General features: G+C 46.4%; 1 protein-coding gene and 1 pseudogene across 1 annotated transcript in view; both read right to left on the reverse strand.

Annotated features, from left to right (window-relative positions):
- Positions 1-24,783, reverse strand: part of TMEM178B (transmembrane protein 178B) — a 349,600-nt gene that overhangs the window by 152,651 nt on the left and 172,166 nt on the right. The window lies entirely within an intron of this gene.
- LOC107185178 lies at positions 16,996-19,373 on the reverse strand (annotated as a pseudogene).

A 24,783-nucleotide genomic window follows, 5' to 3' on the forward strand; every position in this document is an offset into this window, starting at 1 on the left:
AGCACCGGTGGGAAGATAAGAGGAGGATTATGTGGCACTTTGTAAAAATCAAATCAGTTAATGACCACATAATGGAGCGCACTGGTATTCTTCACTAAAGTGGTTACCTTAAGCCCCAGATATTTAAACTCCTGCATGAACGCCTGAGAAGTCCCTTAGCAGCGGTGGCACTGCCGAGATGCCGGGAGCCGGTCCATCCTTGCTGTTTTAGGGGACCTGGCATATGTGGCATACTGTTCTTAATGTGTTTGCTCACCTTCTTGGCGCTGTATTTTGGCCAAGGTCACCTCTCCGAGAGGGGTTGTTTCCCCAGGTAGGGATTTTTCCCTGAAGTCGGGGAGGGGATGAGACTCCTTAACTAGGTGCTGGGCGGGTGGTTGATCGCTTTGACTGTAAACAATCATGCTTGAGCTACATGGTCTTTGCTCCCTGGAGTGGAGATGGGAAGCGCCCTAGCCTTTGTAATGGAAGTTGACAGGATTAAAATCAACTGGTGTGAATGCCGATGTAACAAGACAATGAATGGCAGAACTTCTCTGGAGATCCAGACCAGAACTTGGCTGGAGATCCTGGCTAGGCTGCTGATCAACTGAACGCTGTCTCCGTGTCATTCCTTCTTCGCCGACTCCGACTACACCTTTGGGAACCTCTGGACCCGCTGGGGCTGGACCCCGGCACCGAGAGAATGTAAAATTGTGAGTCTAAAGAGCCAATGGGATTGTGTTCCTAGGAATTTCTGGCTGTGTGCTGTGGTCAGTCCTGAACCTCCCTGGGCCTCATTTCTATCATCTCCAAAACAGAGACCATGATACCTAGACCTCTTAGTGTTACTATAAGGATTCAATGGAGTTTAATAAATAATGGAGTTTGTCTATTATGTATATTAAAGAAGGCCTTGCCAATACATATTCTTTGTTACTTTTCTCCCCCCTGCTTGGAAAGAATATCACATTTTGCCCTCCCAGCCCCACCCTCCACCCCAGGATTTTCAGGGTCTTTGCCTTCGTCGTAGAGGCAAAAAGCAGGAATTATTGAGCCAAAGGCTCTCTCTCCATCAAAGACTGGCTGCACATTTTGTATCCAGGGAAAGTATTACCAAGGGCAGTCTGGGCATACCTATGAGTCTGAGTCCTTCGCAGGGTCGCGGGTGATGACTATGGCACAGCCGAGCCATGCAGCTCATTGAGCCCATCGAGTATGGAGAGCCCAGCCCTGGGGCCTGGATCCTGCCTGGACAACAGGGCACTGGCTGTTCATGTGGACCCAGCAGGCATCCACAAGGCGGGACCTGGACAGGTGCTAAATCTCCACTTAATTGAACTACAACTGTCGGATCCTTGCCCATCATGGCTATCCGTGGGAGACGCTGCAAACATGGTATTTGGCCTTGTACCTTCTGGAGGCTACAAGAATCCTGCCAACATAGGCAATAATTCCAGCCAGACACATTTCCAATCCCACAGGAAAGCGACAAGGTCACATGATTGAAGAGGAGGAGGGGTAGCGATGGGCAAAGACAAGCTAACATCTTCACCACAGACCACACGTCTGAAGAGCAGCCTGGCTCCTGGTGGGAAGGAAAGCCCTGAATGAAGATACAATACCTCGAGGAAAAACCTACTTGTGAATTGGTTAGCCATTTAAATGGCCGAATTACTGACGACATAATTAGGGCAACATTTCTCCCCCTGGAGCTCCTGTATGAGAATTAATGGACCCTTCTCAGAGAGCCAAGCTCGCACTAATAGCATTTTCTTTCCCTCAGACCGTTTAAATCATTAATTCCTTTCCAAGCTGGCATTTGTGTTTGCGTCTTCTGGCCCGGAGGTCAAGACTCCATCAGGCTGCCGTTTGCTCTCTGGCACACAGTAACGGTGGGCATGTGTCAGAATCTTTTCTGGTTCTTATGTACAGATGCACGGAGGGGTGGGGAGTACTTAGCTCTAATGGAAGGAGCCCTAGCGGGGACGGGGAGCAAGCTCCATTGGTGCCCTGCAGTCTGCCAGAACTTGTGTGTGTGTGTGTGATACACAATTCATAAAATTTACCATTTTAATCATTTTTAAGTGTACAGTTTAGTGACATTAAGTTCATTCACTAGGCAGCCATCACCGCCATCCAGAACTCGTTCATCTTCCCAAGCTAAAACGCTACATCCATTAAACACTAACTCTCCATTTCCCTCTCCTTCCAGCCCCAGGCAACTGCCATTGTACTTTCTGTCTCTATGAATCTGACTGCTCTAGGGACCTCGTATAAGTGAAATCATACAATATTTGTCACTGGCTTGTTTCACTTAACATATCTCAAGGTTCATCCATGTTGTAGGCTGTGTCAGAATTTCATTCCTTTTTAAGCTGAATAATATACAATATCCGATTGCATGTATTTACCACATTTTAAAATATATTCATCTGAATTTTTGTGTTTTACATTAATTGACTAGCAATTATGAAACTCTGTAGTGAGGTAAAATATGCGGATCATTTAACCATTTTTGAATATGTAACTCAGAAGCATTAAGTTCATTCACGCTATTGTGCAACCATCACCACCATCCACCTCCAGAACTTTTTCATCTTCCCCAGCTGAAACTCCACACTCATTAAACACGACCTCCCATTCCTTCTTCCCACAACGCTGGCAAGCATGCCTGCCATTACTTCTAACTGCACCCAATCTCAGCTCCTTCATCTTAAAAACAGACATTGTAATCACAGCTTTTGATGTGGGAGTGATCTCAGTGCCAACCAACTCATTTTCTGTTTCTTTTTTTTAATATATTTTTATTGATTTCAGAGAGAAAGGGAGAAGGAGAGGGAGAGAGATAGAAACATCAGTGATGAGAGAGAGTCATTGATCAGCTGCTTCCTGCACACCCCCTACTGGGGATCGAGCCCATAACCCAGGCATGTGCCCTTGGCCGGAATTGAACCTGGGACCCTTCCGTCCACAGGCCAACGCTCTATCCACTGAGCCAAACCAACCAGGGCAACCAGTTCATTTCATTGGGTTCAGGCCCACCTGAGCCCAATGACTCAGTGGTGGCTGGATTTGGGGCACATCTGGAACCACACATAGGTCCCACAAACCACAGGAGAAGGGGCCAGCACAACCCACAAGGAAAGGAGCAGCGCTGTCCCTAACCTGTACCAGGTACACACATCTACAAGTCATTGCTCTTGGTGTAATCCACCACTTGCAGCCAGAGGTTGGAAAACCAAATGCACAGGAACAATCTAGATGTAAGTTCCTTTGCCTTCACTGCAACCTTTCTGGATCCAAAAAAAAAGGAAGAAGAAGAAGAGCAAGTGTCCCTCGTTTAGACTACTCATTGTTACCTCCTATACGGAAAAAAATTACAAATATCACCCACCTGTCAGTGAAACAAGAATTCATGAAACTACCATTTTCTTAAAGAGAAGAAAAATAAGTCTCCATTCCAATTAAGCATCTCACTTTTGGCAACAGAGCCACTTTCAAATTTGTACATTGTGTGCGTTTATTAGATTTTAACAAAGAGGAGGAATTTTATGTAATTAAATCCCCAGAGGATACCCACACAACCCCATAAATGTCACAGAGGCATATTGACAGAGGCATAAAAAGAAACACTAATTAAATCCCAATTTCCTCCAAATACTGCCAGATCTTTCAGGTATGTGTTCACTTCCTGGGTTGTAGAGCATTTACTCCCATGGTTCCAGGTGTCAGAGTGGGTGCTGCAGAATGCGGAGGGGTCTGGAATATGCTCTTGTGAGCAGTGAAGTGTCCCTGCACAGTTTGGATGCACCTTCCCAGTTTAGGAAAGTGGAATGGAGCCAACGAGACGTGATTAGGGGGCTTAATCAGAAGTGGCAGGAATAGCTGAGGAATTTTCTGGAAACAGAAATGTAATATAAGTTAAGAATTGTGAATTGAGAGGAAAAACAAAATGAATGAGGGGAAAATAAAGATGAACAGAGAAAGAGACAAGAAAGAAGGATAGGATGGGGTCTGGTAAGGGCTAGAAGGGAGCGGGGCGCGCTAGAAGGGGCAGAGCTCTGAACACTGCCACTTGTCAATGTCAGGGGAAAGCTTTTCCCCACCATCTTCAGGCTGTCACTTAGCACCTCGCATTGGAATTAGCCAAAAGGGTGAGGGAATCCAAAGAATGGAACTAAGAAATGGAAGCCCTGGCCAGGGCTCAGTTGGTTAGAGCATCATTCTGTACACCAAAAGGTTTCAGCTTCAACCCCAGTTGGGGCGACTATGGGAGGCAACTGATCGATGTTTCTCTCTCATATAGATCTTTTCTCACTCTCTCTCTCTCTCTCTCTCTCTCTGTCTCTCTCCCTCTCTCCTCTCTCTTCTTCTATCTCTAAAATCAATAAACATATCCTTGAGTGAGGATTGGGGGAAAAGACAGAGAGATGGAAGAAGCAGAAGAAGGTGTCCAGGCTCCTGGGAGAAACAATGAAGGCCTCTCTCTCTTCTGATGTTTCATCAGAGAGAAAGGGTGGATGGACATGAAGGCACCTGGACTGTTGTAGTGACCAGGTGGGTAGCCCTTCTTCCCTCACTGTTTCTCATCCATCTCCCCACACTGAGAGCTCTGGCAAGTGAATGGTTTTTCTTAATGAGGACCATCGCTGCTCCATCATAGATTTACGAGTCCCCTGAGGATGTGCCCTAAGAGTAGCTGAGCAGAACCAAATGGGACCATTTGCCTTTCCGTTGGTTTAGGACAGGTGAGGCAGACGATGGCAATGCCAGAAGTACAGGCCCTGCAATTCTGATCAACAAGAGAGAGCATCCTAGTGGAGTAGTAAGGATCTGAGTGGCAGCTACTACTTTAGGATGCTCTCTCTTGTTGATCAGATTTCTGATCCTAAGTTTGTGGCCAGGAAGAAGGGAAAGAAGAGAGGATACCTCCCCACCTGCCTTCAGCAGAGAACTGAAGGGGGACCATGTGGGGTCTTCCAGTCCTGCTTAGAGTAAGAAGTTAGGGAGCATCGAGGAGAAAGAGCCCAGAAAGCAAGGAAGGAAGGAAGGACCCAGCATTGGCCAGGGAAGCCCTGGGAAGGGATATGTTTATTGATTTTAGAAAGAGAAGGAGAGAGAGGGAGAGAGAGAGAGAGAGAGAGAGAGAGAGACATTGATGTGAGGAGAGAGAGAGAGAGAAAATCTATATGAGGGAGAAACATCCATCGGTTGCCTCCTATACTTGCCCCAACTGGGGGTTGAAGCTGAAACCTTTTGGTGTGCAGGATGATGCTCTAACCAACTGAGCCCTGGCCAGGGACCCCCAAAGACCCCCGAGGTAAGCCTGGGCATCTGGAAGCTGGCACTTCAGCTCTTGTCTCGGAGCTGCCTTGGGAGCAAATAGCAACATTCTGGGAACCTGTCAATGGAACAGGAAATGTCATAGACTCAGGTGTCATAAACGACCAGAGACTGGCTTGCTCACTAAGAGGAAAGAGGCCATCGATAAGCCCCCTTCTCTGAAACACCATCTTAGCCCCTTTCCCCCTACACACATACACACACACACACACACACACACACACACACACACACACACTATGAGGCTCCACTTTTCCCCAAAATAGGTATTTTCCAATGATACCTCTCTCACCACCACCCCATCGCCCCTGAAACAGCTTCCTATTCCCATCCTCTGCTGACAAAAGGCCACATATTTCTACAAAACTCAGGTATGCATGCAAGCAAGGTGGACTTGAAGGTGGCTGGGTCAACGTCCTGGCCTGTCATATGAGTTCTTTCTCAATGTCTTTTTCAACTGTACTCTTGCCACCGAGCCAATCAGCCACTCTGATTAATCTTCTTTACAAGGAAAAAAAAAAGACTCTTGAAGATTTTACACGAATTACGAATCTGTCAATAAATTCTGCTCAAATGCTCATAAGGACTTGGTTCTCTTTTCACCATATTTGCTTGTTTACAGGGCTTTTCCCTCTAATAAAATTGGAAAAGCTTATGTCCTCCCACTCCCTATTCTGATGACCATAAATCCCAAATTAGTGAGATAAGAACTATTGGGGACTCAATAATATGCATTTGAGAAGCTTAAAAATAAACACCTAGAAAATTCTACCCAATTTTAATCTGCACGCATTCTGACCCTAGATCTCTCTTCAGAAGAAAGGGAGGAGGCGGTGCCGTGGGCTTGAAGGAGCATCCGAGATCCCCTGCCTCTGACATTGCTGCACAGTCCCTGGCTCCTGAAAGCCCACTGGCGTCAACTCATCCTTTCTTAAGTGCAGATGACGAGCAAGGACCCAGAGGTAGACGACCTTGGTCGGCTCTGCTGCTTAGCTCTCAGCCTCTGTGAGGACTGGTCATAGACCTACTCCTTAGATTTGGAGGATAAGATACAAAGCCCATGGCAAACACTTGGTCCTGTTACTGCCATTATAACAATATCAATTACTATTATTCCTTTTAAGCCAGTAATTCTTAATTCCCCTGACGTACAAATAAATGGGGAGAAGAGGAGCGGGCTGAGAGCTCCCACTGTAAGCTTCCTCTCTTCAGAACAATGCTCTAAGCTCACAACTCACAGACCTAATATGAATTTGTTGTAATTAAATGACTTTGCTGCATGACTGAGAAACCTTACAGCATGACAAGCCTGTGGGGGTGAGATGAGGAAGATCCACTTAAGATTTTTTAAAAAGTGGGGGTGGAAGACAGTGCAGAGAAAACACACTTAAACTGAAAATTCTTCCAAATTATGCTAGAGTGATTCCAGAGGGTCATCAAGGGCAACTGAGTGAAGGGCATATAGATCTTTCTGTGATGCTACAAGTATCTCACAGTAAAAAGTTAAAGAGCCCAGCCGGTGTGGCTCAGTGGTTGAGCATCGACCTATGAACCAGGAAGTCACGGCTCGATTCCCAGTCAGGGCACATACCCCTGTTTCGGGCTCAATCCCCAGTAAGGGGGTGTGCAGGAGGCAGCCCATCAGTGATTCTCTCTCATCGTTGATGTTTGTATCTCTGTCTCCCTCTCCCTTCCTCCCTAAAATCAATAATTTTTTTTTTTAAAAAATACGTTTCTCACACACACACACACACACACACACATATATTTAAGTTAAAAAAATAAATCTGCCAGCATCCCAGGTCCCTAAGATTCTATTAAAATGAGTCTGGGCTCCATCAGCAAGCTAGATCTCCCAGCATCCCCCTGGGCCCAGGCTTCCTAAGAGCAGGAACTGTTTCTTTTCATCTCTGCATGCCCAGGGTAACGCCATGCCTGGCATGCTGCAGAGTTGCAACAAATGCTGCATCAAGGTATAAAAACATTAATCTTCTTTCCCAAGCCCCTCACCCCTGAAGACTAGCTGAAAGCCCTCTTTTCCCCCTTGGACTCCAGTGCAAACATTGAGGGTTTTGCTTTATTTTTTTTCTGTGGCTTTGGAAACCTCAACGAGAAGAGGCCTGTGCACCGCTGCCAGCTGCCAGTACCCAGCCAGGAAAGGTTAACGGGAATGGAAACCAGCCACCGTTAGGATTTTGACACAAGATAAAGTGAATGAGCAGAGGAATTGGGCCCCTACAGAAACTAAAGGCAAGGCCAAGTCTGTTTGCTAAGAAAACATTCCCTGCTCACCAACCCTCACAGGTAGCTTCTTCTTAGGGCCTCGTCATCATCCTTGAGTATCTGGGATCTGCCAGACCCTGAGCTAAATGAGCTCACGAATAAGGAGACCAGATATCCTTTTACGGAGCATCACAGCAGGACAAGCCCAAGTTACTGCCCAGACAAGCAAGAGAAATGAAACAATCACGGCACCTGCTCATGCGAGGCTGCAGGGTGGGCATGCCCGGCTCCAGAGGGCCTCTGTGCTCGCCTCTCTGCACCCTCCCAAGCTGAATACCTCACTTTAGTTCCCTGAACTGTACTGGAGCGCCACTCAAGATTCACCCCACAAAGGCCCAAGATCTCTCACACGCCCCATCCTCCCTCATGGCCTGCAGTTAGACTCCTGGAACCTGGGTGCCTTTCTCACCCTTATCTAATGGCTGAGCCAGTACACAGAATAGACGCATATCATATCCGAAGCAAGCTCCCAGGCAGGCAGCTCCTTCAGGCCCTGGGACTGAGGGAAGGACGCTCCTCACCACATCATCCGGTCCTGTGTCAAGGACAGCAGGCCCCAAACAGTCCCTCGCTCTAGTGGTATTAAAATGGCCAAATTATAACAGCAGGCAGAGTGCCAACAAATTGTATTAGACTGCTCAGTCTGTTTCATGCTTCCATGTCTCTGGATCTATTTGTTCATCAGTTTATCTTATTCATTAGCGTCTACATATAAGTGAGATCATGTGATACTTGTCTTTCTCTGACTGGCTTATAGGGCAGTATGTGTGTGTGTGTGTGGGGGGGGGCGGGGCAGGGGGCAGGAGGTGGAAGAAATTAACCAAAGAACCTATATGAATAGATGCATAACCCATGGACATAGAAATAGTTCAGCAAAGGTCTGGGGTAAGGAAGCAGGTGAACATGGAGGAAAAGAGGGGACATCTGTAATACTTTACACAATAAAGATAAATTTAAAAAAGAAAATGATTAGATTGAAAGGGGCTTGTGTTTGATAGATGTCGGTTCACAGGTGACTGCCCTGACGCATGGCAGGAGCACATACCACCAGGATTTAGAGCTGAAAGGTGGACAGGGCAAGGTTTCCACAGAAGATTCTCTATAATTCCCTACAAGAGAGAAATGAGGTAAAGGAATCGACTTCAGGGTTTCTCTTCTCCCGTGGTCTCTATGTCCCCTCAGGACTGAGTCCCAGTGAGAGGCTATGAAAGCCCCCGTCCCTGCACACCAAGCTGCTCTCTGCTGGGTCAGGTCTGGAGCTGAGGGACAGAGTCTGTGGAGAAGAAACTCAGCTTATTTTACCCACTGCCAAGTATTTAATGGGGAGTCTTTGTTAACAGGTTTTGAAATCTGTAACAGGAGAGAAGGGGATGAGCATCCTGAGCCCACGCTGGTTTTTTCCCACTGCCTCCCTCTGCCTGCAAAGTACAATGTAGGGAATACAGTCAACAATATTCCCACAACTATGTACGGTGTCAGATGAGGGCGAGATTTAGCCTAGAAAGTTATATAAGGTCTAATCACTGGAGTGTACACCAGAAACTACTATAATATGTCAACTGTAACTGAAAAATGATTTCTTTAAAAATGTTCACACGTGAGGATGTAGTCACATGACAATGGGCAACAGAGCCTGTCAGAGACGGTCTCCTGCTGTTCCCTGCTTTGGGTCTGAGAAGTTGAAACTAGGAATAAGTTATGTCATGACTCCCCTCAGAAAGGCTGTGCTCCCTTTTCTGGGTCCAAGTAGCTGAGATCGTAAGGAGTGAGAGGGGGACGAGGGGACCCTAAAACTATACCTTTATTATTGGTAATCATTGTAATATTTATCAACCACTTCTGCAGTTTCCAGATTACGCCTGTCTCTAGCATTTTCTTTTATCTGTACAGCATTGGGGGGTGGGCAAGAACCATTACCCACAGTTAACAGAGAGAAGCAAACTTTCCCAAGGTCGCTCAGCTGCCAAGTGGCAAACTCAGTACTCAGGCCCAGGCTCTTGACCCAAACTCCTTGCCCTTCTCATGGCCAGGCAGCCTCCTGCATTGACCTCGGAAGTTCAGGGGCAGAAACGTCACTTAGAAGAACATGAGGAGCTCTTCTTTGTTATCTTCCAAATCAAAAGACCAAGAAAGAAATAGCAACATGACAATCTCATACTGTTTTGGATTTCCGACATTTGTGATGGAAAAATGAGATGCTACCTATTATTATAGATTCACAAAGCTTTCCTGTTCCCTCTCTGCATGCCAAGCCTGGTGCTAGCCACAAGCAGGTAACCTTGACCAGCATTACACTTAAACCTTTCTGCTGTTAACAACTAAAATGCCCTCCTTGCTCTCCCAACAGCAAATTAGAGAGACGCAAGGAGAATCTTCATTGTCCATTATGCAAAACCACATCAAGCCCAAGACGTTCTTGTCTCTCCCCACAGTCTTTCCTTCTTGTCTTCCCTTCATTTGCACTGCCTGAGCCCCACTTTTGCCACCACCCACTTCACCCCCACAATAATCAGGCTGCAGATACAATTATTGCGCTTAAGCTCCTTACTTCCATCTCCTAGGTACTTTTTTTTTTTGGCCAAGAAAAATTTATTTGAAAAAACCCAAGGCAATCAGGGGTTTTGACAGCAAAGTAAATTGGTCTAAATGTGAGGGTTGCCAGAGACCATAACTCCTAGTGAGTGTGGGGCACGCTGGGGAAGGAGGGGGAGGTGGAAAGGGGGAACACCTTAAAGATGCTCATGTCTGGCCATGCTGGGTCAATCTGAGCCCCAGGCCGGTCCTCTTCCAGTGGCCCCCAGCATGATGGACCATAATCAACTCGGTTGGGGGCATAAGCTTCAGTTTCAATCTCCTCTTCCAGTTTGATTCACCCCCGAATCCCATCTGAGTCTTTCTCTCCAGGTAAGAGTGATCTGGGCCCTCCTTGGTCTTGCCTCTAAAAACAGAACACTGTCCAAACTGAGGTGGCTTTGCAGGCCACTGTGAGATTTTTTACTTTTATTTCCGAGGCCCCTTTTGCCATGACCCTAGCAATCTTAGTATTATAGGTTAAGCCCTTCCCTAGAGTACTGAACAGAGAACTCAATAAAAAGATCTGAAAACAAATGTGAAGGGGGCAGAGGTGGTATTTAAAGGTGAAATATGGGAAGAAGCTGGAAGGAGACTGGTTCCTTAGTGGCTGGGGAACAGGGGCGCCGGTCAGGACTCCAGGGCCTGTGCCGGCTGCTCTCTCGTTGTCCCACTGAAAGCGTGAGCTTGCGAGAGCGAGCCCGTGCCTCTGCTCCTGAGATGAAAGACACTTGAGGAATGATTCTTTCCTGTCCGGTTTGGTAGACAAGATAAAGGGCTCCTAGACAAGACGGCATGATGACAATGAAAAGATAGTTCTGAGACGTTAAAATAAAACCAGAGATAAGAGAAAATAACCTCAAAGAACATGACAAAATAGGTTAGGAGAAGGATAAATCCAGTAATTTGCCGGTATTCCCACATGCATGAATATTCTGGATCTTCTAAATATGAACAGCTCTCTGTGCTGCACAGAGCATTTAGTAAGTTCTTCATAGGCGGGAGGAAGCTCATCGATGCCCCAGGTGGGGGAGTGAGTGGGGGCCAGGACAGCCTGGAACTCAGAGGCTGAATGAGAGGCACAGTGTGGCTGTGGAACATGATAAACAAGCAGAAAAATCTTCATTTTCTGGAATATGTATCTAAGATAAAATGACAAAGAGCCAATAATGGAAGGAAAAGGAGCAAGAATGGTTTTGATATTTGAAGAAAAAAAAAGTATTGTCTAAGAGGTGCACACACCAGAGCACAGAACTCCAGGGGAAAACATTGAAGTGGAAGAAGAAGGAGGTGACAGCAAGTTGCCAAAATAATGGCCACCCACATGGGTTGGACAACACTGATTTTTTTTTTCCATTGGAATAAGATGGGACCTCAGCACCGCAAAAGAGGCAGCTTGACCAAAAGCTTCTAAATTTCCCACCAACTAAAGGTGAGATGGTTCAGTGCTCTCTACAATCCTGGGCACAGGACTCCTGCTGCTGGTGTGGTGACAGTGGGCCAGGGGACACAAAGAATAAGGTGCCCTCACCTCTTTCATCACCTCCCCTGGGGCAGGTGCTGTCGGCCCTTGACGGTTTTCTTTCCTCATTCTGGACAGTGAGGAGGACATTTCTCTGTGTGTTTTCTAGTAGAACAAAGAAAGGGAGTCAGCACCATTACTCAACAAACAGAGTTTATAGAAGAACCAGGCAGTTATTATGGAGTATCGTTCCTTGTGGCACTGCCCAGCTTTCCTCTCCATAGAGGGGGCTCGGATCTTGGTTTAACCTACTTAAGAATGACAGACAATAGGAACCGTCTGTTCATTCCAGCTGCTTCTCATAAGAAAGGAAACTCTGTCACATGGTGATGTCAGAAGGCTTCAGAATCATAAAAAGATTTCCCAGAGGGCCTCCTAAAATAGGAAAACAACCAGAAGTCACTTTGGTTGAGGTAATCGGGTATAGAACTCTCCTCCCGTGGCAGGAGATAAGTAAGACTTTCCCAATATAAGTGACAAAACTTTCTCAGAATCTACCAACAGCAATGATACCAAGAATCTGGAAGCTCAACCCTCCACATGTAGAATGTCAAACAGATCCCTGCCTTGTCCTGGTGACAATCTCATCTCTCAGAAGGCAGAGAAAGCAATTAGGGAAACTACTGTTCTTGACACACACATTCTGGCCATCAAAGAAAACCCAGGAGGCAATGCATAAGTGGCAGGGACCTCCTGAGTGGCCACTCTATCTCAGGATCTGTAATAGCTTGGGAAGGGGATGCTGCGCACAGGTGGCATGGCCATTACTCAGCAGAGTCTATGAGCAGTAGTAATCAAGCATGCTCTTTGCCTTCTGAAAGCTTACAGTCTACACAGAAGAGCAATAACATCCACAGGCATTCCATCAGTGACAACGAGAGGCAGAAAGGGTGAATGTTAGAGAAGCTCGAGGAAGGAAGAACATCTGTGGGGTGGGACAAGGTGCTACAGAACTCTTGACTTGAGCCCTGGCTGCCTGGCTGGTATGGCTCAGTTGCTTGGGCATTGTCCCATTCACTGAAAGGTTGCCAGTTTGATTCCTGGTCAGGGCACATGCCTGGACTACAGGCTTGATTCCTAGTAAGGGAGGTATGCAGGAGGCAACCTGCTTAACGTCTCCTAGCTTCCAGGACAATGGCAGGGCCAGGACTGGCACTCAGACAATCTGGCTGGGCCCTGTGATCTCAGCACCATTGCTCTCCCCGTGCAGCCAGAGTTCATGACTAAAGGCTTTGGACTTTGTCCTTTATAATATATATATATTAGAAAGGGAACAGTATGTGCAAGGAGCAACAGTACATGGGAAGGAAGATCCTGGGTCAGGCCCAGGCAGGAGATGGATTTTGCAGGGTTGTCTGTAGATGCATTGGGCCTAGCTGGGAAAGAGACAAAAAAGAAACTGGAAGAATAACCAAGGTTGTCCTGGCCGGTGTTGCCCAGTGATTAGAGAGAATGTCAGCCCACGAACTGAGGGGTCTCAGGTTTGATTTCCGGTCAAGGGCATGTGCCTGGGTTGCAGGGTGTGGGAGGCAAACAATTGATGTGTCTCTCTCATATCTCTCTTTGTCGTTCTCTCTCCCCCCCTCCCTTACGCTCTCTCTAAAAATCAATGGAAAAAGGATCCTTAGGTGAGGATTGACAATAACAATAAAAAAAATTATTTTAAAAAAATAAACAGAATAGCCAAGGTTGTTTGCCCAGAGGGACAAGAATCTGTCGGTCAGATGGGGGAGGTGAGGATAGAACGCCTGAAGAACAGGTTGGTCAGTAGCTCAGTCAGAAAATACAGGACAAGGAACGGAGAGAGAATGACCCAAGAAACCAAATCATCCTGCACATGACTGATACTTCAGGTCGTGCTTGGCGCTTGCTGCCTGGATGGGGGCAGCTCTTTGGAAGAACCACACGGGAGCTCATAGCTTCAAAGGCTCCAGGAGACCAGAAGTCAGCAAAGAACCAAGGACACAGTGACTGGGGAGCAAATGATGGGAGGCAGGACTCTCAAGGAATGTGGGTGTGAAATTGAAAGGAAGAAGTAAGACAGTTGCTGGAGGGGATAGGAAAATAAGTCCTCTTTCATTTTAAGTCTTTTTTTTCTGGACAAGGAAGCTCTGCTTATCTTTGTAGACAGAAGAGGTAAGGAGCCAGCAGGTGAAAGTGAAGCTACAACAGACTAGGTATAAAGGTTGGTGCAGAGTCTGGTCCTGGGTAGGCACCTGGGCTTTAGAAAAAATGAGCTGAAAACGTAAGTGATGAGAAAAACGGGTGGAAGTCCAGGGCATGATAGTCCAGCAGAGTAACCCTTTGTGCATGAAACTATGAAAAGTAAAATTTCAGCTGAACAATCACAAACGATCCCAGAGAAGAAAAAGAGGGGAGACATCCAAAGAAGACCTCATGGGCCCCCTGATGGCATCCCCTGGGCTCCAGCACTAAGAGGCAGAAACAAGCATGGGGAGCAGGGACCCCAACCTGGGGAGCCTAGGCTCTCTGGCAGGGACCTATATGTATCTGTCAGCTGGGCCATATGTGGTAGGCAATTTTTTTAAAGAGCCTTTGAGCTACGTTTGGGAGAAAAACAACCAGGAAAAGATGAATCCACTGCTCGGGGAAGACAGCTTTATGCTCACAGATGGTGAGAGAAGACAGAACTCCTATTTTGCTTACCTTTCCTCAGGAAAACGATCTTGGGAGTGAGGAAGGGAAAGTAAACATCATAAAGAAGTAAGTGAAGCATCAGAGGGTGAAAAGAAAATAAGAGAACAGTTGGCTTCCTTAAATGAGTTCAACTACTCAGGCTCAGCACTGAAGGTGGGTCTGTGGGGAGTGCTCAGAGATGCCGGGGGACTGGAGAGGATCGAATATTGTCCAGATCAGTGGGAGGAGGAGGAGGGTGGTCCCCCAAAAGCCCCAAGCTGGTACCCCAAATAGAATTAGTTATTTAACTGGTGGTGTGTGAGTACTTAGAAGAGAATATGTTAACTACTAGAAATCACTGGGGTTCATCTATTGTGCTAGGTAACCTCATTTCTTTATTTTGAGAGAGGCTACTAGACTGCTTGCTATGCATTTACTTAAGTCTTGTCTCATATCAAGAAGGATTGAAGGTCCGTCAAAGGAACACCAAAAAATCTACTGAGACACCACAAAAGTTACAAAAATATGAAAGAGAAAACAGGAAAAACAAAGAATAAGAGAGACATTTAAAAAAGAGCCATAGTAAGAGTAATGTGAGAATGTGTAGCACAGAATTCTATGTCCACCCACCAAAGTGAATTCTGTTCATTTGCTAAACACAGACCCTGATTCGGCTCTAAGCATTCTAGCAGGTGGCAATCAAAGAGAAAACCTGATGGATTATTCACTTCACACCACCGAGGACATTTTAAAAAGAAGTAAGAAGAAGACAGAAAGGTAGGGGGAATGGATGGAGAAGGGAGGCAGGCAGAAAGGTAGAAAGGAATAAAGCAGCACAATATATAACATTTTAGCATTTATTCACACTCATGGGGAGAGAAGGGGAAGGGGATAGGCTGTGTTGGAGAGAGAACTGTGCAGGGGATGAAAAATAACCTTAATAACTTACACCAGGGGAATTATTTTTTATGTTTTTATTGATTTAAGAGAGAAAGGGAGCGGGAAAGAGAGAGAAACATCAATGATAAGAGAGAATCATAGATTGGCTGCCTTCTCCACGTTCCCTACTGGGGATTGAGTCTGCAACCCAGGCATGTGCCCTGACCGGGAATCGATCTGTGATCTTCTGGTTCACAGGTTGATGCTGAACCACTGAGCCACACTGAGCCAAGCCAGGCAGACCAGGAGAATTATGACTTGTCTTGAGAGAGCCACAATGATAGTGAGCAAGAGAAGTGCTTCGAGGTCAGTTATTACACATTAAGAAACCACACCTTCCATGCACTTGCATTTCTTCATTCAAGACAGAAGAGTTTTGTATTAAAGGGTGTCCCAAAATTCACGCAAGAAGTAATGTTGATAGAAAACACAGGTTTATAATTAAAAATTGTCAATTTTTTACTGATTCATAAAGTATACAGCATAGGGCAGCCGTGGGCAAACTACAGCCCGCAGGCCGGATCCAGCCCGTTTGAAATGAATAAAACTAAAAAAAAAGACCGTACCCTTTTATGTAATGATGTTTACTTTGAATTTATATTAGTTCACACAAACACTCCATCCATGCTTTTGTTCTGGCCCTCCGGTCCAGTTTAAGAAACCATTGTGGCCCTCGAGTCAAAAAGTTTGCCCACCCCTGGTATAGGGTTATGTATGGAATGGCATGCTGGATAAATGGCTTCCACAACTTTGCTGGCACATACGCACTCTTTTGTTGAAATTTTCCTTGACTGTGTTGCATAAATGTGGCTGAATTTCGTTGATACAGCGCTCAATTTCCTCCTTCAAGGCGTGGGTGGTCGTGGGCTTGTTGGCATAAACCTTACACTTCAAAAAACCCCAAAGAAAAAAGTCCAATGGCGTTAAATCGCATGATTTGGGCGGCCAATTCTGATCACCAAAACGGGAAATTACATGACCAGGAAATGCCATCAAGATGAAAATGAGCCTCATCGAAATTCAGCCACATTTATGCAAAACAGTCATGGAAAATTTCAACAAAAGAGTGCGTTTGTGCCAGCAAAGTCGTGGAGGCCATTTACCCAATATGCTATTCCATACATAACCCTATACTGTAATACTTTATGAATCAATAAAAAATTTACAAGTTTTAATTATAAACCTGTGTTTTCTATCAAAATTACTTCTTGCGTGAATTTTGGGACACCCTTTAGAAACTCAAAGTAAGAGGAGTTTTGGAGTTCGGCAGTCTTGGATTAAATCTCATTTGCTCCACTTACAGCTTTGTTTGGTTGGCTAAATTTATTAAACAATTTGAGTTTTTCTTTGTTCAGCTATAAAACTAGAATAATTTTACCTGCCTCAAAGAATTATTGTGAAAATTAAATGAGAAAAAAAGCACAACTATTCCTGAGACTAGACCCAAAAGAAATTTCTCCTGAGAGCCCTCATAAAAGGGACAGGGTGCAATTGGAATCAGCAGTAATTTCAAGGACTTACTTGCAATGAGATACAACATACCTCCCAGAATCTCTCTAACTCTGTGTTCTAACATTATTTGTAATTCAAATTAGAGTAAATTTTTAAGTAGAATATTTAATAGGTCACAGTGATATAGAAATACCACGAATCATAAAAGTTCAAAAGGCTGCTAAGTGAAATAAAATGGCTCGAGGGTTCTATGAAATTGTTGCTGGTCTACAGAGGTGGTGGTGGGGACAAGGTCCCAGCAGGCACAGGCAGGGTCACTGGCCCCAGTCCTGGTGCCTCTTGGCCTTGCTGTTTCTTGTCCTCCAGCCCGCAGATGCAGGCAGACCCGGAAGCAATGGCCTGGAGCAGGAGCCTTTGCGCCACTTATCCTCTGCATTTGGACACCAGGACCATCTTGGATAAGGAGACCGGGTTCTCCCACCTGGATATAAATGTGGCCCTCCCACACGGCCACTCTCCACTCACTGTTGACATGTAGCAGCAGGCCACGCGGGTCCACTCATTGCATTGGGGTCTGTAGGCCTGGATGCCCAGCACATCTGAGTACCTTATGCCCCCCTGCTGTCATTGCTGCCCCCAAAGGAGTGGATGGGATCCTCCAGGCTGCACATGCCGTGACAGCCCCACCTGTGATCATGGGTTGGCACTCCTCCCACTCATCAGGTTTTATGGAAGGGGCCCACTTGGTATTTGCGGTCCCCGGAGACATACACAAAGTCTTTGCAGATGGTGCCCGCATGGTCAAACGTGAACCTTGGCAAGCCTGCCATGTAGGACCAGGAGTTGATCTTGGGACTGTTAAGTCTCTACAGAAGAGAGATCTGGATTCTCATTCCAGCCACCGGTGGCCACCAGCATGTCTTCAATGTAGGCAAGGTAGAAATCCACACGCACTGGTTCTTGGAGGCCACCTTGATCTACTGCTTACAGTGGGGCCATACCTATAAACAAGATTGGACACTGCATCCCCTCCATTGTCCCTTGAGAAGCTGCCACCATGATGATGATGAATCCCCCGAGCACAGCAGCACAGTGGTAGCTCCACAGGGCTGGCAGGGGTATCTCTTGATCCACTGCTAGCTCTTGGTGCCCAGGTACCACGTGGTGCCATTGTGCTTCCCAAACGGGTAGGAGATCTCATTACTCATGAACATCATGTGCTTCTCCTCGATGCAGAGTGCTGAGCACTTGGTCTGCATGGCCAGCTGGGCCACCAAGCTGTTGTGGTAGCACACGGCCTCTTCCATGAAGCCCTCATAATTGGCCTCCTTGGGCAGCAGCCAGCACACAACCAGCTTGACACAAGGCAGCAGGTCATTCTTGGGGATGAATGGGAAGTGGAGGTGCTCCAGCACCATGTAGGCATGGGCCTAGCACTCCAGCTGTCGTGTCAGCCATATCAGAGCAACCTGCAGTAAGTTGTGCTTGCATTCCAATGCACCCTGCTGCTGCTCAGGTGCATGCACAGCTTCTGCATGAAGATATTCTGCAGGAAGTCAGGTGTGAAGGACAGTGTGCTGAAGTGGCTCGGGATGAAGCTGAGGATGGAGGCATCCAACCACCTGAAGCTGTAGATGGAGGCCAGCTCCTGCAGGTACAGATAGATGTCCTTGCTTACTTCCTGTTCCAGGTACTCACAGTAGAAATCCACCATAGTCCAGATCCGCAGCAGGTGGGCTATCTCCAGGGTCTCCAGGATGTACACAATGTTGCCACTGTCCAGCACCAGTTCCCCACCATCTAAGAAGTCCATCACAGCCTTGAGGCCAATGTAAGAGGCACTGATCAGCTCCACCTCCTTCTGGAAGGCCTCGCATATGCCCAAGGTGAACATGGCATTGAAGTAGTCAAGTAGTCATTGCATGCAGCCAGCAAGTTGCAGTAAGCTGGCATGCACTGCTCGGCCACCAAGACAATGTCACAGAGGAGGCCACATGGATGCCACTCATTCAGCCCCGCAGCACTGTGGTCAAGGACTCAGCCCAGTGATACACCTTTGAAGATTTGCTGATCTTGTAGGCTGGAGATACTCCCGTCTGCCACCATCATAAAAGAGGTTACAGTCCAATTATTGGTAGGGTTTCCGGGATGCTGCTGTCCCTTGCTGGACCTGGCACACCCTGGCACACAATGGCCCCTAGGGCAGGCTCCAGCCGGCCATGAGGAGGTGGAGGAGGCGCATCAGGATACAACCCTGGATGTGGGGATACTCACCTAGGCTGCGCGGGGGCCCATGCACAGGCCGTGCCTGCCGCCCCTCCACCGGCGCTGGAGCTCGAAGGCCCAGTCTGGTGGGCAGCCAAGGCTCCATCAGGAAGTGTGAGGTCGTAAATTTTGTTAAAAGTCCTGGTACTTCTTGGCCCTTAAATATTGGCTTGATTATTTTAAACAACATTAAGTACAGGTTAATTTTAGGAGGAGTTGAATACTAATAAACTCTGGAGAGCATCCCACAACCTTCTTCTGAATGGCAGCTCAGGGTCACACATCCTCTGTGGGGGTGCATCCAGGGCACAGGTTTGGGAAGATTCGGGGTCTGCTCATTCATGGTGATCAGAGACAGCATGAGGTTGTGCAGGCCCATGTGGACAACCAATGGCCCCAGCTGGGAAAGGGTTAGAAAGCAGTGTCCCTGTCTCCAGACAATCCTATACCAAGGGCCACCATGACCACATTAATGATTATCTTCAGATGGCTCTTCTAAGGTCCCATACCATCTGTAAGGAAAGAGGTCTCACATATGCTTGTCCAGTCTGGCAGACCCAGCCTTTTATCTCACAGCCAGTCCCCCAAAACTAGGAGCCTGAACTCTGTGGTGATCCATGCTCCTCAAATGTTCTTTGACACTGTTCTCTGAACTATTCCTAACCTGCTTGGCTCCCACCTGAATTCCCTGTGTCATCATGCAACCACATTATTACAGTTTCCAATCACCCTTGACATCTTTGAAATAATCTGACTATTGCAGCCCTCATGGCCAATGGTCTACCTGACTCACCCTTCATACTGGGTTAGGACAGTGGTATTTGGTGGTCATTCCTTTATCTAACAAACCTTGTCGACCCTCTATGTTGCCCGACTTTGTTCCGTCCTAAGGTACTTTGGAATAAGACCATGGCATTCTTTGACAAATGCCACTTTCACTTTCAATTTCCAAGACACAATGGAATCAGAAAAGGTCTAGAGAAGGGCTGCTAAAACCACAAAGAGAAAAGTCTCCTTCACAAGGATAAATTAAAGAAATTAGGAGTCTGCAAGACAAATAAATATGTTAAGAGGAGACAATGTCAAAGTTTTCAAAGTCTCAGAGAGGATCAAAATGCACTCGTAAACCAAATTCCAGAATGCCAGACTGCGACAGCATCCCTTGAAACTTACAGCAGACAAACGTAGGGCAGTTAGAAAGAAATTACTAATAACAACAACAACACGAGTGACATCGAGAGGCAGTAGAGGGAGGGTTTAGAATCACAGAAAAATCTGCGTAAGAGCATTAAGAGGAAGTGAACATCTCCAACCTCTGGAGACAAGCTCAGCTCCCACATCAGGTGTCCCGTTGACGACCAATAGCTGAGCTTTAGGCGAGGTGTTGTTCATCTCTTCTGAGGATTAAATGGGACCATCCCTATATAAGTATTTTTCACACCAAATTTTAATAAATAGCAGCAACCATCTGGCAAGAATTCTTACACAATTGAGTGGAATGAAGTTGGATACAACTCAATACAGTAGTTCCCTCTTCTCCACAGTTTCGCTTTCTATGGTTTGTAAACTGCAGTCAACAAGGGTCTGAAAATACTAAATGGAAAAGTCTAGAAATAAACAAGTCATAAGTTTTCAATTGAGCACTGTTCTGCATGATATGATGAAATCTCTCAAGTCCTGCTTCCTCCCATCCAACACGTGAGTCATCCCTTTGTCCAGCGTCTCCACACTATACATGCTCCCTACCTATTATTCACTTGGTAGCCCTCTCAGTTATCAGATCAACTCTCACAGTATCCCAGCACTGTGCTGAAGTCACCCTTATTTTACTTAATAGTGGCCCCAAAGCATAAGAGCAGTGATGCTGGCGATTGGAACTTGCCAAAGAGATGCCATAAAGTGCTTGCTTTAAGTGAAAAGGTTCAAGTTCTCCACTTAATAAGAGGTTGCTAAGATCTAGTGAGAAAAAAAATCTATCCAAGAAGTTTTAAAGATGAAAAAAGAAATTTGTGCTAGTTTTGTTGTCATACTTCAAACTGCAAAAGTTACGGGCCACAGTAAGTGCACATTAAGTGCTTAGTTAAGATGGAAAAGGCATTAAATTTGTGAGTGGAAGGCGAACAGAAGACATGTTCCAATTGAGACAACATATTGTACCAGAAATCACTGAGTCTATAGGGAAACTTCATCAAGGGATCCCCAGAAAGGAATGACAACAAGCCATCTACTGTGAGTAAGGGACGGTTACACCAATTCAGGAAGAGATTTGGACTGAGAAATCTAAAAATCACTGCAGAGGCTATGTCTACCAACAAAGAAGCTGCTGCCATATTCCCGGCAGAATTGAAGTTGATTAGGGCTCAGTGCTATCCATGGTTTCAGACATCTACTGGGGGTCTTATAGGATGTGTCCCCTGAGGATAAGGAGGGGCTTCTGTATGGCAGTTCTTCTGCTGAGTCCTTATTCTATCTTCAACAGGTCAACACTTTCCATAATCATATTCTGCTTTCTGTCCCTCTTTCCTGCCTCTCAGTTTTATTATTTCCTTTCCTCCTTTCTATTCTCATTCTTGGGCATTTCAAATAAGCTCTTCCACACTCAGAAAGAGGATCTAACACTAGAAATTTTCCAAAATCAAGATCATTCTGATCAGAGAAAAATAATCTTTCTGTAAAGAAGAAGTATACATTAACCAACCACCATGCAATCTTCCACCCCAGTGACACTGATTAAGAAAACTGTGCACTGAGAAGCAGAACATCAAAGAACGGATATTGTGGCTACCTCTGGAAGGACATGAGAGATTTCAACAAATGCTTCAGACATTTGTCTTCACAATAACTCTGAAGGGAAATATAAAAGGGACCCATGAAAAATTAAGAGCAGTTCAGAGTCCACCCTGGGGAAATGTTCCCCCTGGTTGCAGAAGATTGGATGGGAATCTTTAAGAAGAAGGAGACCATAGGTGGGCTCCCCACATCTCCCTGGTGCATGTCATAGGGCCAGGCAGGCAGCTGCCGGGATGCACATATTTCTGCCCTGAAATTCACCTTCTGCTTCCCCAATTCAAGAGTCTGGCATGATTTTCTCCATTCCCATTGGTCACTCTTACCTTGGGCTACAGCACAGTTGCCGGGTCCCTGGAGGCAGGGACAAAGCAATCTCAGGGAAAAGAACTTGGTTCAATTTCAGAGCCAAAGAGCATTTTAGAGTATTCTGAGCCAACATCCACCTTTTGCTGACACGCTGAGGCCCAGTGCATTAGGGAAAAAGCTGAATCTGAACTCAGCTTTTCTCATGTTGTTGGGTCTACCTGTACCCAGGGATCATGACATCCACTCAGCCAGCTTTATGACCATTCAGTCTCCAAGTTCCTCAGTGCCAGAATGGGGATAGGAGTCCCTCCCTCGTCAGTTGTAGGAAGCACAGAATGAGATGGTTTAAATGAGATAATTCATGAACTCTATTTAGCAAGGTGTCTGGCACCATCTAAGCATTTAATGAGCTATACCTACTATTAGAGGTCTCCATTAATACTTCTTTTCCTCCTGCGCATTCCCAGTGCAGTTGGGTAGGGAGAACAAACAATGAGAACATTTTTAGATTACCTGCTCTTGACCATTCCTGCATTTTCAAGTGTTCATTTATTTAATGGGCTGTGCCTTGATTACAGTGCTCGATGGGTTTAAATTTACATTCACAAGTACGTTTGAATTTCACTAACATTCCTCTCCGGGGAGTCATGCTATGTCAATACCTTGCATCCAAAAAGGCTTAAACTGGTGTCGTAAACGACCATTTGGACTCTGTAACAGAATTGTAAATAGAGTGATAATTAACAAAATTCCCAATTATTCAGAGTTGTCTTTCACACTCAGGAACATGGAGTGAAGTAATGACCAAAGGGGGTGAGAAAGGAAAGCTCCATCGACTACAGGCTTTAACTCTATGAGTTATTCTTCACAGTTGAATATTATCTTTGATTCTTCCCTTTCCCATCCGAGTCTATTTCTCTCCCTCCATCCTTTCCTCCTCCCTTTAACACTGCTCTCTTTAAGGCCAGGGTTGTGGGCATTTTATAAATGTCAAACCGAAGGGCACTTTTCAGGCCAGACAACCATTTTTTTAGGTTCTCCCTTCCCTAGTCACTGAGAGTCCTGCTATTTCTCAGGCCTCTACATCTTAGTCTAGAGTAGTTTTTGCTCTATTGTATCTTCTAAACATCTCTTCCTTCTATCAGTTCTTCATCCCTGGTGCCCTGGCCTATTCAAACCTTTATCACTGCTTACCTGGACCACTGCCATAACTCCCAAATAGGTTTCTGGTTCTCCAGGGTCAACTCCCCTGCTCCCCAACCTCCAGTGGCTCTACTCCATTGGCAAAATGCTCATTCAAAAGAGCAAATCCCATCACATCACTCTCCTTCATTTCCTTTCACCTGCAGAGCACTATCCAGGCAACTCCATGGAGCACACAAGTTGGTGATGGATTAGCCCCGGCAGCCATCCCTGCCACATCTCTTAACATCTCTCCACGCATTCCACTTGCCTCTCCGCAATGCCATGCCCTTCCCCTTTGTAAAGATGCTGTTCCTTCTGCCTGAAGTGCCCTGTCCATCTCCAGGGCTGGCAAACTCATCCTCCTGGTGAAGGATTCAGGCAGAGGGCTCTCTCTCCCTCCGTGGCACACAGCACAGGGAAGCCACTTTCCCAGGGTTCACTTGCACTCTGCCTTCACATTCTCTAAAGTTCCCGAGAGGCAGAGCCCGTGCCTTCCTGAACTGTGGTCCTGGCCCCTCACAGGCAGGTGGTGCCTGCCAGCCGCTTGCTGCTCAACCTGATGGATGACTAGAGAAGCAAGGTAAGTATTCCTTTAAAATGACATTTTTAAACACCGGAGAAGGAAAATCGGCAGCATCTCTGTGTCTGCTCACGCGAGCAGCGTTCTGAGCAGTTTTGGGGAAGAAAAAAAGCCGGTGGGTCTAAGCGATAGCACCAGAACAAGCTTATCCCCGAGGCGCTATTCAAATTCCACGCAGTGACTTCCTTTTTAATTCATTTTTTATTCCAGGTGCAGCCCTGCAGCTATTTTAAAACGGGGACTTAAAATAAAATAATACTAAGAGCTGGAGTTATCACAGGCTCCTGCACAACGGGGCCCTTGAACCCCCCCCCACCCCCCAAGCCCTCCAAGCTTCTTCACGAACCACAATATCCTTCCCCGGGGAGGGAGAGAAGGAATAAGACAGGAGCTCCCTTGTCAAAGGATTGTGCTTCCCTTTGCAAAACCATTCTTTCCTAGGTTCACCGTTCATTTTGAAAATATTAATAGTCGCCAGGGGCAGAGCAGATGCTGGGCAGGGAAACAAAATACCCAGGAATGGACGCTTCCTTGGTGTGGTGGGCAGGCCCTCCCGGCAGCCCCTGAGCACACATGCTAATACCAACCAGGCCCCAGCCAGCCCATAGAATTGGCATCTCTATTGCGGGGGCGGGGGACACGGATAATTTAAATGCATGTATTCTGGAATGTGCTCCATGCTAAGGCAAGCTGCCCCAGGAAATGGGGTTTTGTGAGTGGTGCCCAGAGACCCAGCCCTGCCTTGGCCCTGCCTGTGTCAGCAACAGCCAGGCCTGTTTCTCTAACTCATTAATGAAAAAAACCATGCTTGAATCACTGGCCAACGCCAGCAGGGAGTCCACAATATTAACGCAGCCCCGCCAGGGGCCTTCCCCAAGCATGGGACCATGGCCATTTTGTGCTTGCTCATCCCAGGCTCCTTCCCTCG

Source organism: Myotis davidii, unplaced genomic scaffold, assembly GCF_000327345.1.
Source record: "Myotis davidii unplaced genomic scaffold, ASM32734v1 scaffold329, whole genome shotgun sequence".
Taxonomy (NCBI): Eukaryota; Metazoa; Chordata; class Mammalia; order Chiroptera; family Vespertilionidae; genus Myotis; species Myotis davidii.